The 14,883-nt window shown below is 28.6% G+C and overlaps 1 non-coding gene across 1 annotated transcript; it reads left to right on the forward strand.

The window, feature by feature from the left end:
* Positions 1 to 322: 322 nt before the first annotated feature.
* Positions 323 to 394, forward strand: TRNAQ-CUG (transfer RNA glutamine (anticodon CUG)). The gene has a single exon. It is a non-coding gene; the product is annotated as a tRNA-Gln (tRNA).
* Positions 395 to 14,883: the final 14,489 nt, after the last annotated feature.

Raw genomic sequence — 14,883 nt, forward strand, 5'->3', positions numbered from 1 at the left:
AGTACAAATATTATTTAAGTTTTATGCTCACAACGTCTAACAAAGTAAGATATATATTCTAGTTACGATTTCATAGACCCCTTCGTAAAATATAATAATCTATTGTAGATAAGGACTTATATTCTCACGAGCATGAGAATACAAGCAAATCGAGACCACTGAATTTAAAATATGCCTTTTTTACTACTAGACCAAAGTGTTGTAGTAAAGGAATTCCTTAAGCTGAAACATGGTTTTTACATGCTAAAAAGAAAAGTTTACAAACAAGTAAAACTATTATAATTTGAATATATAATTTCCGACCATAGCTCTATCAACAATCGGTCCCATGGTCTAGCGGTTAGGACATCAGACTCTGAATCTGGTAACCCGAGTTCAATTCTCGGTGGGGCCTTAATTTTATCTTTTTAGCATTTTTTTTCCTTGTAAGCTCTTGCGCCCAAAATCTATCGATGCAATCAATTTTAACAAATTTTAGTTCCTTTTTAAAATTTTAATTTATTTATCAAAAAAATTAAAATTGATTTATTTTTGCATTTCATTTCACCTATGAGAAACTATACTATATTCTTTTTCTTTTTTTTTTTGTTTTCCAAAGGGCTAATAGTAATATTTTATATTTCTGCTAAAGTATACACTACGTATAGGGCGAAGAATATATTATTAGATAATAATTTATATTTTATTTTTCTGTTTTGTTTGAGTTATATACTAATTTTGTCTACTGGTCTCACCATTTATTTAGCATACCAGAATTTTAATCTTATAAAATTACTTTAAAATTCTCAAAGAGTTGCATTGTAACACTCATTAAAATATAGATTATGTTCGTTATTAGAGATGCTCTAGGCCACCAGAACAAATACGAGAGCATGAGATCAAAAATATAAAAGGACTTTAAAAAAAAAACAATAAAGTACACTCTTCGATTTCTATTGTAACATAAAGTGTATTATTTAAGTTTATTCAATAAATGAATTATTGAATAAATATAAAAGTGAACTTTTTCTTATAGGGTATGTTTGGCATGACAAAACAACAAGCTTATAACTTTAGCGTATAAACTTGTATGACTAAAAAAGCCTTGTCTGATAAACATATTTCATCACGAGCTTATAGCTTATTTTTCAAAAGCTATTTAAATAATGTTTGAGCTTATAGTTTATAATTATTTCTTTCAATTTTACCCTTTTTGTTTTCTCTAAAATTCAGTTTTACCCTTTATAATTGATTATAATTTAAAATAAAATAGATATGTTTTAAATGCACGTACATGAAAGATTTTTTTTAATGACAATAAATATCTTTTTTCTTTTGTTGTATGAAAAAAAAATTATGATAAATTTAAGAGTAAATCACACTCCCGCAAAAGATGTTTGAATTACACTTTCATCCCCTTTTATATTAAAATATACAATTCTCTCCCCTCTTATGCAAAACATATTAGAAATTATTTCACTCTCATCCCCTAAGAGAAAAATAGTGTTGAGAGTGAAATAATTTAAATCAAACCTACTTTCCCCCCTTAATAATATTTTTTTTGTACTTCTAATAATCTAACAAAAAAAAAATCAAACACACTTCAAGAAAAATAGTGTTGCAGGTCCGTTTTATTATGATCAAAATTTAAATGCATATTTTTCTCTATTCTTATTCACAATTTCATTAACAATCAATTTTACCCTATTATAATATATGAAATGACACAAAATAAAATTGAATATATGAAAAACGACGAAAGTTTATAAAAAAAAAAGGTTTTTTGAAAGTGAATTTTATATTCTAAATTAATAACAAAATACTTAATTTTTTTTATTCCAAAGAGGACCAAATGCCAAAAAAAAAAAAAAAACTTAAATGATGAATCAAAGCTAGTGAATATCATACAAATATTTATTTATGTTAAAATAAATAGTGTATATTTAATTAATAAGGGAGGAAGTTGTAACTCAAACATCTCATAAAAAGGAGAGTATAAATTTTACCTTTTAAGAGATGTGAGTGCAAATTTGACTCTAATAGGAGTATAGTATAAAGTCATGCATTAAGTTAAAAATAGGAAGAAAAAAAAAAGGCTGAGATGAGAAAAAACATCAGCACGAGTAAGAGAATGTCTATATATGAAGTCATGCATTAAGTTTCCTCAATCCCACTTCACACAATGTGTCCAAAACCGAAGGAGTATAGCATAGAATCACTATGTTATCAATACATATTAAACGTAATGGAGATACATGTATGGAAATGAGTTTATCTAAATCCAACCTAGTGCAGTTCGGTTCGATTTGATAAGAATTGAATCGGTTCGAAACTCAACTTAAGTTTGTCATAATTTTTTTAAATTCGAATTCGGCTCGATTCAAGCTCTCACAACGGGCTTCATCTTTAATATTCGAACTCTGCTCGATTCAACTCGAACTTTGTTCTTGGATATGGTAATGTAGGTTTCAATCTTCAGAGTGTGTTCATCTTTAAATGTCATGTTTGAATCCTCCAAATGCTAACAATTTGTGTGCTTGATTAGTCCATATGGGGTGTTCGAATTATAAAATTCAAACTACTTGTTGTTTCAGATTTTATATTCCGAGTTGGTGAAAAACTTATTTTTTTCCATAAAAAAGGGAAAATTATTTTCAGATTATATAATCCGAAATGATCAGGGACATTTTTGAAAGAAAAAATAATTAAGGCACGCGAGAAGATCATAAGGTGAAAAAAGTAAGGTGAGGCCTAGGTTGCCTTTGAAGACTCATGGGCAATTTACCCAAACCAATCAAAAGTTTCCATGTGTACTCCATTAGAATAATAACATTTATTATTTTATTTTGCAAAAATTTAGCAAGTATTTTATTATTTGCATATTCACCCCATCTTAAATTAATGATTTTTTTACAATTTAAACCATCACAATAATTAAATTTCATTTTTTTTTTATCAAATTTGGGTTCATCTTTATGAAACCGCAATCCAGGGAATTTAATGTCAAAGATCATGCATTCGTTCCAATTTAGTTGAACAGCTTGGCAAAAATCATTAAAAATTAAAATTATCACCCCTGGGAATCAAACCTGGGTGCTCCCGCTTATTTAAAATGTACTCCAGAACCACTTGATCAATATATTTTTTATGAAATAATTTGGAATTCAAAATTATGTTATTAGTGAGCAAATTATTTTATTTTTATTTGCAGTGCCTTTATAACCTAGCTTTACCAAAAAAAAAAATCATTTTATATGTGTATAATTATGAAGTAGTAAATTTTTCTTAAGAAAAATGAATTCATTCAATTGATTTTTTATATTTTAAATATCATTCTTTTTTATAAATTCATACTTTTATATAGATTCGATAACCTACAACAATGTTTCATTTGTGATCAACCGAATTATGATTTATTTTAGGTATTAACTTTCATTTGGATCAGATAAATTGTTTAAAGGTAATAATTTTTTTTTTGCAAGGTCTTATAAGTTATAACCTAGCTTTAGTAAAAAAAAATCATTTTATATGTATATATTTATGAAATAGTAAATATTTCTTAAAAAAAATGAATTCATTCAATTGATTTTTTATATTTAAAATATCATTCTTTTATATAAATTTATACTTTTTTATAAATTCGATGAACTACAACATTGTTTCATTTGTGATCAAACGAATTATGATTTATTTTAGGTACTATCTTTCATTTTGATCAGATAAATTGTTCAAAGGTATTATTTTTTTTTTTGCAGTGTCTTATAAGTTATAACCTAGCTCTAGTAAAAAAAAAAATCATTTTATATGTGTATATTTATGAAATAGTAAATCTTTCTTAAAAATAAAATGAATTCATTCAATTGATTTTTTATATTTTAAATATCATTCTTTTATATAAGGGTTAATAGAGTTTTACCCCCCTGTAATATAGGGTACTTTTGGTTTTGCCCCCTATAAATTTTTTTTTTAGATTCCGTCCTTGTAAAATAAAGATTCTCCAGGATTGCCTCAGACCCCTATGACTCAGCAGAATCTCTTACGTGGCGCTGATGTGGATATTTCTTTTTTATTTTTCATTGGCCACATGTATAATTCATTTAACACAACATATTTAATTAAAAAAATAAAAAAAAACCCAAAAAAATAAAATATAATTAAAAAATATGAAAATTAATTTTCTAAAATTTAAAAAAATCGAAAAAAATAATTTTCAAAATAAAAAGTTCAGATTTTTTTTCTCAAAAAATAAAAAAAATCTGGAACTTAATTTTCAAAATAAAAAAAAATAGAAAATATATTTGAAATTAAAAAAGTTCAGATTTCTTTTCAATATAAAAATTATGGAATAAAAAGTCTAAACAAACTTTTTCAAAATAATTTTTTTTCCAGAATTTTTCTTTTTAAATTTTTTTTTCTTCAGAAAAATATATATTATTTTCCAGAATATTAAATTTTTTGAAGAAAAAACTGAAATTATGATTTTGATTTAAATTCTGGAACAATATTTCAACATAATTATGAAAAATTACAAAAAATGAATTAATTAGGAAAAAAATAATTCTTTTAGTTTAGAAAAAAATTGTTAAAAAATCTCAAATTTAATATATTTCAAAAAATTATAAAATAATTATGAAAAAGATTCTAAAATATAAAAATATAAATTAAAATAAAAAACTTCGAAAAATATAATATTGTCTAATTTTTTTATTTTGAAAATTAATTTACATAATTTTTTTTAAATATTCCTAATTCCAAAAACAATTTGATTTTTTTTTATTTTCAAAAAATACTTCATAAAAATTCAGAAATAAAACTATCGAATAAAATCTGAATTCATTTCTAAATTTAAATTTTTTGAAAAAAAAAACAGAAATTAAGATTTTGATTTTGATTTAAATTCTGGAACAATATTTCAAAATTTTATAAAAAAAAATCTGAATTTTTTCTAAATTTGAAATTGTCAATAAAAATCTGAAGTTAAGATTTTAAAAATTTAACTAAAATAGAATTTTTTTTCTAGATTATATAATTGGAATTTAAAAACATTTATATCCAAATTAAATATTTTCCAGAATTTTTTTTTAGAAAAAATTAAAATACTTTTTTATTTCTAAAAGAATCTGGATGTTTTTTAATTTTTGAAAAAAAAAGTTTTTTTTTCGATTTTTTTAATTTAAAAAAATTAATTTGAGTTTTATCAAATTTTAAATATTAATTTTCAGATTTTTTTAAAAAATATTTTCGTTTTTTTTTATTTTTAATTTTTTAAATATAAATGACGTGTAAACTATTTTTTACGCGTGGCAAGTAAAAAAAAATAAAAAATAAAAAGAAAAAGCCACGTAAGTGCCATCTCAGAGATTCTGCTGAGTCATTGGGCTTAGGGGGCAATCATGAAGATTCTTCATTTTACAAGGACGGAATCTAATTTTTTTTTACAGGGGGCAAAACCAAAAGTGTCCTATATTACAGGGGGTAAAGACCTATTAACCCTTTATATAAATTCATACTTTTATATAGATTCGATGACTGATGGGATAAAACCACAAGTGCACGGTTCTATCGAAGTAATAATGAAAAGAGTATCGTTCCGACATGGAGTAATTTAATTCAATTAACTTTTATTGATGATTAGAAGAGAATCAAGATGCAAAGTTGGGGTTTTTCAAACGGTTGAAATATAATAAAAGAGAGCCTTGGGATTGTTGGTCCGTCACAAGCGACAAATCATTCACAAACCAAATCATTAAACCTAAAACCTTATGTTAGACCTAGTTTCTAAAGACGAGTTTCTCTTAAGCCTATCACATCTCCTATCGGTCTCAGTGAGTGTGTTTCTCTAGTAACCACGCCTATTTTCATGGTTGATCACTATTAGAATCCTTGAATGCTAGAAACTTTATATGTCTCAAGGTTCACTACACTATTTTCATGTTTCGCAATCCTTGTCTAAATTCACTTGATCGTATTTTAAATCCACTTTCGTTTTATGATTTGATATTTGGGATAATGGATTAACGATTATCAAACCCTCCACTTTCGCTTCCACAGTTTGATAATATTTAATCCATGTTAAAACGGTGAATTTAGAAGAGAAACTAGGGTTACATGAGATTAAGGTTTAAAGCTTGGCTTGATTAGGATTATGTCATTTAGACTTATCCAACAATCCCAAGACAAGGAGAAGTCTACTCACTCATGTTCATCGTAGACATGGAGAAGAAGAGAGAAAGCATAAAAGTAAATAACAAGAAAGTAAAGGAAAAGAAAATAACTTTTATTAGAAAGACAACTGTCACTTATTGGATTCCAAGAAAAGATGAATATTTGTGATGGCTAGCTACTCTATTTATAGCATACATTCGACTTAAAACCTAAGCAATTACATCACTAGAATGTTCCACAAGAAACTACGGGCTAAAATATAGTAGCTTAAAATCTAAGCAAAAGCAGCAAAAGTGGTTCTGGGAGGTGGCACGGCCGTGCCAAGCCTAGCACGGGCCGTGCCAAGCTTCTGACTTGGGGGAGACATATTTTTGTCTCCAAATCTTCGTATTTTTGTATCGAATCAGCTCCAAACCTCTTTCTTTTGCTTCAAGACTCAATCCATCCAATATTCGTTCCTGAAATATAATAAAATGCAATTTGTAGTAAACTAACGTGCGGTGTATGGACCAACCATCAACACGAGATAGATCCAAGAACCAACAACAAGCATAGCGTCTCTTTCGAGCTAAACAATCCAACATCAAAGACTGATGAGGATTTTGAAACCTCCCCCAAGTTATATAGTGCTAAACTTCGTGAAGGTGAGAAATCCGACCGCCAACACAAATACAGAACCTCACTCCTACAACCCGCGATGCTGCAACAGAAAGCTTCACAACCATTTCTAGCCAAATCCAATAGAAAGCAGCTCAAATCCAATTGAAGGCCAGATCGAGGGATGGTCAATCAACGAGTTTGAGCACCACGAGCATCGCCAACACGGTAACACCCGCACCCACCATTCGCAACAACAACGGACAACAGGTACATGACCATTTCTAGCCTAGAAGACCTGTTACGAAGCACATCCATGATTTAGAGGAGCATAATGACTCTTACGAGTCCCAACAATTCAGTATCCATTACATACCGAATCGAACACAAGAAATCGACTTTTTGAGAATGGTAGTGAGCCCGGCGCCAAGACGATCATGGATCCACAAACCAACTACTCACTGTGACAAAGGACATCAAGTTAAAATGTCATTTCTGACTCAGCAATCTGAGATCACCACGCGGAGGCAACCTATGCTCAACCAACGACCACAATTGATAAGGAGGCGTCGATGGTTTTAATAGATCCATGGGTTAAATCATCGACGATTGCAAAAGCGCCGAAGACTGTAAACCAGTCTGAAACTACCGTTGCCGACGAAAAGCCACCGTATCCAACCTTGCCTCACCTTTGGGGTGTAGAGGTGATGAGACGGTGAGGCGCGCGCACCACCCACACTATGGCTACATGAAAACAGAGAGATTAGGATGTTAAAGGAGGAGAAAGAGTTTTTGTTGGTAGTGGTAGGTTGTTCTGTTGGATGTGGGAAGAGGGAAAAAGGTTAAAAAAAAAAAAAAAAATCAAAAGGTGAGGTAGAGTGCGACGGCGCTCTTTTTGTAATATCAGGATAAGGAAATTGACCCTTACATTAATATAATGTTGAAGGTACCAAAGATGATGTATGAAGTTTGATGTGTGAGAAAGCGTACGCGGGGACAAAAATTGGGTTTTTGATTTAATTGCAACTTTAGAATAGATTTTTGAAGGATATTTAATTTAAGAATTTTAATTAAATTATGTTAAAAATTTTGTATACGTTTGCTAAGAATTTATTATTGATGATAAAAAAAAATAATATCGTTTTTAGAAAAATGATAATGAATGAGGCGTAATGTCTTGGACCAGAATTCAGGGCATTACAAAGGCAACATGTGGCATAAAAACATTACTTTATATGTATATACTATACTATATACTATTGATTTTACCGTTCATTTAAAATATTTTATTTACTATTTTATCCTTTAATAATATTATATTAAATTTGAATTAGAAAAATGAAATATAGGAACAATACTATATATACTTTATTTTTTTTTGACAAAATACTATATATACTATATATGAAGGGAATAGAGACTTTGGGCTGAATTTTTTATAATTTTAATTATACCCTTCAACAAATTTTCCTATATTAATGTTACATTCTTGGTGGTATTAAAAAAAGATAAGAATTTGTATTATATTTGTTAAACTACTGTGTTGTTGTGGTAAAAGATAAACATGATTTTTTTGGGTTTGTTACAATTTTAATTTCACAAATATTTGTACTTATAATTTTAATCAAAATCAAAATTTCATATAAAATACCGTTCATAATTTACACATGTCACTTGCCCGTTTTTTCGCTAGTTATATAGTATCTATACTATATATAAAGAAAACTATCTCTTTCAGCATTTTTGGGCAGAATTTTTCTTTCCAAAAATACCCTTAATTTTTAATACAAACAACACATGTAACAAATAAATAAGAATAAATTTAAATATTAAAACAAATGTAACAAACACGATATGTATGTCTGGTTTTTTTCCTTTATCATTTAAAAAGTGTAACAAACTATATGAGTATATTTAATACTTGCTTTTTTATTATCCCAATTATACCATTAAAACAAAATCCATAATCATCAATCAACAGCAAGAAGATCCAACATTTTAAAAAATAAATAGATAAATTTAAAGAATTTTTTTAAGATTCTTATGTTGTTACATAATATTTGGACAAGATTCTAATTCTCATTAGTCTTTTCTCCCACGTCAAGAATATCTCTTTGCTTCTTCTGATTCATATTCATTCATTCCTTATTATTCCAATTTCTAACCCAATTCATCTTCCTATAGATTTGCATCGTTTTTGCTGAACCAAGAAGGACTGTTAAGCAGAAGAATTCCAGAATCATAGATGTAATCACAATAGTTCTCAATGACAATGCTTAAAAAAATTTGATTTTCTCCCAATCTATCTCTCTCAATCCCGATCTACTCTCTCTCCCCTTAAACCTTTTTTTCCTAAACTATTCCTTACCTCTCATGCTCTCTCTTCTCCATCGGATACCATTTCCCCTTCTATCATCTTCATTGCATTCTCCTCATTCTCTTTCATTTTTGACTTCTCAATAAAAAATCAATCCCACCTTCAATTTTTTATTGTCGAATTCGAATTCGGATTTGGGGTGCGTGGGTTCGATTGAGAGAGAGAGGGATTGAGATGATGTATATATAAACAACGGTGTTGATGGTGGTTTTGAAAAAGAGGTTTTGATGGTGGTTATCTCGATTTTTTTATGAAGGTGATGAATGAGGGGAAGGAAGAAGATGAAGTATGGGATATAATGCTAGATGTTGTTAGTTCACAGCAAGATACAGTGGACATGCATGATCTAACAATCCTTCTTTATTAAAAAGGATCAAACGGTTTATATTAAAAAAATAATAGGATCTATAGTGGACCAGTGGGTTCACCATAGATATTTGATGTTAAAGTTAATTTATTTGGCAAACTGTGGGAAAAGTGAAGGACTAAAACGTGAGTTTTATTAATTGTGAGACCAAAATAAAACCAAAGAATTAAATAAGCCTTTTTTTTTTACTAAAGCTAAGTTATAACTTATAAGACATTGCAAAAAAAAAAAATTAATACCTTTAAACAATTTATCTGATCCAAATGAAAGATATTATCTAAAATAAATTATAATTTGGTTGATCACAAATGAAACATTGTTGTAGTTCATCGAATCTATATAAAAGTATGAATTTATATAAAAGAAAGATATTTAAAATATAAAAAATCAAATGAATGATTCATATTTTTTTTTAAGAAAGATTTACTATTTCATAAATATACACATAAAATGATTTTTTTAATTTTTGCATTCCAATTTAATTCATAAAAAATGTATTGGTCAAGTGGTTTGGGAAAACATTTGAAATAAGTGGGTGCATTCAAGTTCGATTCCCACGAGTGATAATTTTAATTTTTAATGATTTTTGCCGAGAGTGATTGGATTAGAGGAGAAATTTAATTATTGTGATGGTTTAAATTGTAAAAAATCATTAATTTAAGATGGGTGAATATGCAAATAATAAAATACATGCTAAATTTTTGCAAAATAAAATAATAAATGTTATTATTCTAATGGAGTATACATGGAAAATTTTGATTGGTTTGGGTAAATCATACTTATATCTAATCTTTGTTAACATTGCTAATGAAATTGCAAACCCTAAACCTAAATGGTTTTGGCTCCAAAACAAGGGAGACCGTTGGATCTCATCATTTGGCTAAGCATGCATCTCATCCTTTAATCTAATCTGAGTCAAATTTTCAAATTTGATGTATATTTCCTATGCACGTCTTATCCAAGTTTTGACTCATTAATTATCCTCCAATTCCCAAATTGACTCCACACTTATCGATGTCCACCTCTTTCTCCTTCATTTTTAAGTTCTCTTCTCTCCTCTCCCATTATTCCTTCTTTATGTTTTGGAATTCAGATTGCTTTTACTCAAAAAAATCTCTTCGCCCTCTGAGTTGTTCATCTTCCACCTCACTCTCAGACATTCAAACAAAATTCTCTGTCGTTGCCGCTCTCTCCGTCGCCGCAGCTCTCTCCTATCGTCGCCCTTCACCAATGCTCTCGATTCCGACATCACCTTCGTCGTTGTCGTCTGCGGCATCGTATCAGCCAGGTGTGTTGAAGATGCTAATATATATATATATATATATATATATATATATATATATATATATATATATATATATATATATATCCTAAATCGTTGTTCCTGTAACTTTTCCCTAACTTTGTTATTCCATTACATTTTTGGTTTGTTTGTAAGTGAATTGATGATATTTAAATAGATTTTACCATCATGTATTATGCTGTTAATAAATTGATTGATACTTTAAAATCATGTGTATTTTTTTTTTCAAACACACCAATATGTTCTTAAGCACATTTATAATCAAATCTGGTATGTAGTTTAATTTCTCCATCAAAAAAGAATTGATGGAATATCTCCATCAATGTGCTCAATAAAAACTAACCTCATCTTTCTGTTTGATTATAAATGTTCTTCTACTACTTACATGTTCCTAAGCATTTTATAATCAAATCCGATATGTAATTTAATTTCTTTATTTGGGACAAACTTATAACTTCATCTCTCTTTATGCTCTTCTACTTTGGATATCTCTATATATTATATTAACATGATTACTTTGTAATACATAAGTGATATACTAGACTAGAATCTCTGCCTTGGGATTAAAGCAATATGACAGAGATGAATGGATTGGCTTCTATGCATTAGTTACCACAAGTTGAGTTAAATGCCTTCATAGAACACATGTGAATATGGAAGTAAGCTTATGGCAATGTTGGATTGGTTCCTCATGTGCAACTTCGGATTTCTTTTCACCAAATAAATATAACTATATAGCAGAAACACAAAAAATGAAGAACAGATTTAGTGAGACACTATATTAGTTGTTATCAGTGAGGCACTGCTACTCTTTCATTCAGCATGGAGAACAAATTTAGTCCTCTTTTAGTCATTATCCATTTAAAGCCAATGTTTTTTGTTTGTTATCATTGCGTGATTAGTTATCCAATTGAATGTTGTGTTGTCGTCTTGGTTATATTACTTAGATTTGAAACTGGAATGATGGCAGTGTGTTTCTTTATATTCCACTTCTTATCTTAGTGAATAATAAAAGTTCTTTTACCATTATATTTATATAAGTGACATATATGTTTCAAAACTGACTCTAAATATGAATTTAAAATGGTCTAATTACCAAGACTTTGCTCATATATAATTTTTTTTTTATGTTATGTTCTGGCGTCCTTTTTGTTTCTTGGCATATATTTATTTATAGTGCAATAGGCTAGAAACCACGCCTGAAATGGATGTATCCTCTCATGTTCATTCTGTGTCCCATTTTCCCTCTTTGGTTGCCTCTATGAAAAGGCATCGTTGATCCTTTTTATGGTGTTGCAGATAAAATTTTAACCACTTCTATTTAAGGAAAAGAAACTATCATGAAACATTTCCCTCTTTGGTTGCCTCTATGAAGAGGCATCGTTGATCCTTTTTATGGTATTGCAGATAAAATTTTAACCACTTCTATTTAAGGAAAATAAACTATCATGAAACAAAGTGAGAAAGGACATATTTGAGTTAATAACTATGTTCTGTCTCTCATTCCCGGCGAAGAAATGACATATTTGAGTTGTGATTTTCTAATAGCAGATACCGCATCAGTCAATAGGCCAGATGATATTCACACACCCGAATTCTTGAACACCATCAATTCATCGGGTCTTCCTAATCACAAGATTACTTTGAAAGTTGGAGTTCCTATTATGTTGTTGAGAAATTTGGACATAATAACATGTTTGTGTAATGGTACTCGACTAATGGTCACTAAGATGGGAAGATATGTTATTGAAGGGAGGGTAATATCAGGAAGCAATGTTGGAGAGAAGGTCTACATACCGAGATTGTCATTGACACCATCTGATACCAGAATTCCTTTCAAATTTCAACGCAGACAGTTTCCTATAGCTTTGTGTTTTGCAATGACTATAAACAAAAGTCAGGGACAATCACTTAAGCAAGTTGGCATCTATCTTCCACAATCGGTCGTCTCACATGGGCAGCTATATGTTGCAATATCACGTGTTACATCAAGGGATGATCTGAAGATATTATTAACGGATGACATTGGGGATTGTATCAGCACCACTTCAAATGTAGTTTATAAGAAGATATTCGAAAATGTGTGACCCAATATTTTGTATGCCCTTAAATACTTTTTATGTTTATTTATTTTATTTTTTATGTAATGAATAATATCGGAACTTTTTTAACTTCTCCGTTTTTAATGTCCCGGGCGTTAGCACGGGTAATAGTCCTAGTTGCCCATGAGTTTTCAAAGGTAATTTAGAAAAAACCAAAAAGTAATAGTATTCAAACAAACTAGATTCATTCTAATAAACTTAGCTAATTATCTTTTTTCGAGCAAGTGAGATTAGTTAAATTGATAGAGACGTTTGATAATATACGCATGAATTTGAATTCTGAACATCCCACTTATTTATCTAAAAATTAAAAAAATAAATTCCTAACCGCTATGTTCCTTAAACAAAATTGACAAAAAGTAAACTAGATTCAATCTTTAATTTTTCTAACCAGGCCTAATCTATTAAGAAAAGTCTTGATCTGGCCTACTCTTTATCCCTAAACATATAGGCAACATTAACCCAATCTTTATACCTTTTTTTAGAGGTCATCCTCTTTATACTGTTTTCATAATGATCATGGAATAAACATATAGGCAACATTAACCCAATCTCAACCCATTAACTTATTATTAAATCTGACTCGATATATTCCTCAAAAATAAAATTACTACTATTCTATAACTTTTGCTTGTAGAAAAAGTTAATATCAAGTTTATAGAGGATTCATGATTCATGTTACATTTAATCCTTCTTGGAAGTTGGATCCATCCAAATAAAATAGGAGTTTGTATAGTGTCAGCTATGACTGAGGATCCCACAAGTTAAATGCAAGCTAAGGTGACAATAATACAGTATTGCAGTCCACGCGTTTCTCCCCAATTAAGGTCAGATCTATATTCCATTTAGTCAAATTTAGGCCTTACAAAATAGAATTGGAGGGACATTTTTTTGGTGTATATACGGCATTATATATATTGATTTTGTATATAATATCTTCTGTAGTTGACATATGCGCTCTCTTAAGTCGGTCATTCATCACAAGCATATAGAATGATGATATATCAATTGACATTGACCTACTTATACTTAATTATTCTCATATTTCTTCTTTCAATTGAATATAACCTACCTAATGCTTGTTTATATCTAAGAGTCTTAACAAGTGGATGTTAAAAAATAAAATAAAATAAAATTCATTTTTGTATTAAAAGAACCATTTTTAAATTGAAAAATAATATTTGTATAAATATTTTGTAACAACTTTTGAGGGAACTCTCTCTATTGCTTTGATTTTTATTATAATATATACCCACATTTTTTTATATATCTTTGACTATCTCATAAGTTGTTCCAAAAATTGTTGCTCAAATAATAACATATCACTTTAAATTTTTAAAAAGTTGAATATATATTCGACTTCCAAAATAATATATATATATATATATATATATATATATATATATATATATATATATATATAAGGATAGGATAAGATCAAATGACACCATGGTGTCAAAATTAGTTTGACACCAAATCTCATCCATTCATTTCATTTAATCCAAAGGTTTAAAACTATCACCAAATTAATTAATATACAACAAATACTCTCTATCACCTAATTAAGAAACATATCTATCATTATTAAATTATAATCAAACATTCCATTTTTATTTCCCCAAATTTATTTGTTCCTCTTTTTTATTTCCCCAAATTTATAAATTTTCCCAGATTTCTATAATCATACTCAAACTTTTTTTCTAAACTTTTTTATAAAATGAATGGTTGAACTCATATACCTATAGTTGTTTGAGTCATCATCACAATCAATGATATTTCTTTGTCTTTATCTCATATACTCATATTTTTTTAATAATTAATTAAATTGTATTAAAAAAAAACCAACAAGCTCGACAAATGATTCTTGAATTGTTCATGCTAATTAGATTATTTTGTCACTCATAGGTCTAATGTTTTTTTAGAGGACTTGTTGTGTCTCATGTTTAACTGAATTAAGATTTATCATGATTTTATAAAAATTATAAAGTTTGAG

Source organism: Medicago truncatula, chromosome 3, assembly GCF_003473485.1.
Source record: "Medicago truncatula cultivar Jemalong A17 chromosome 3, MtrunA17r5.0-ANR, whole genome shotgun sequence".
NCBI lineage: Eukaryota > Viridiplantae > Streptophyta > Magnoliopsida > Fabales > Fabaceae > Medicago > Medicago truncatula.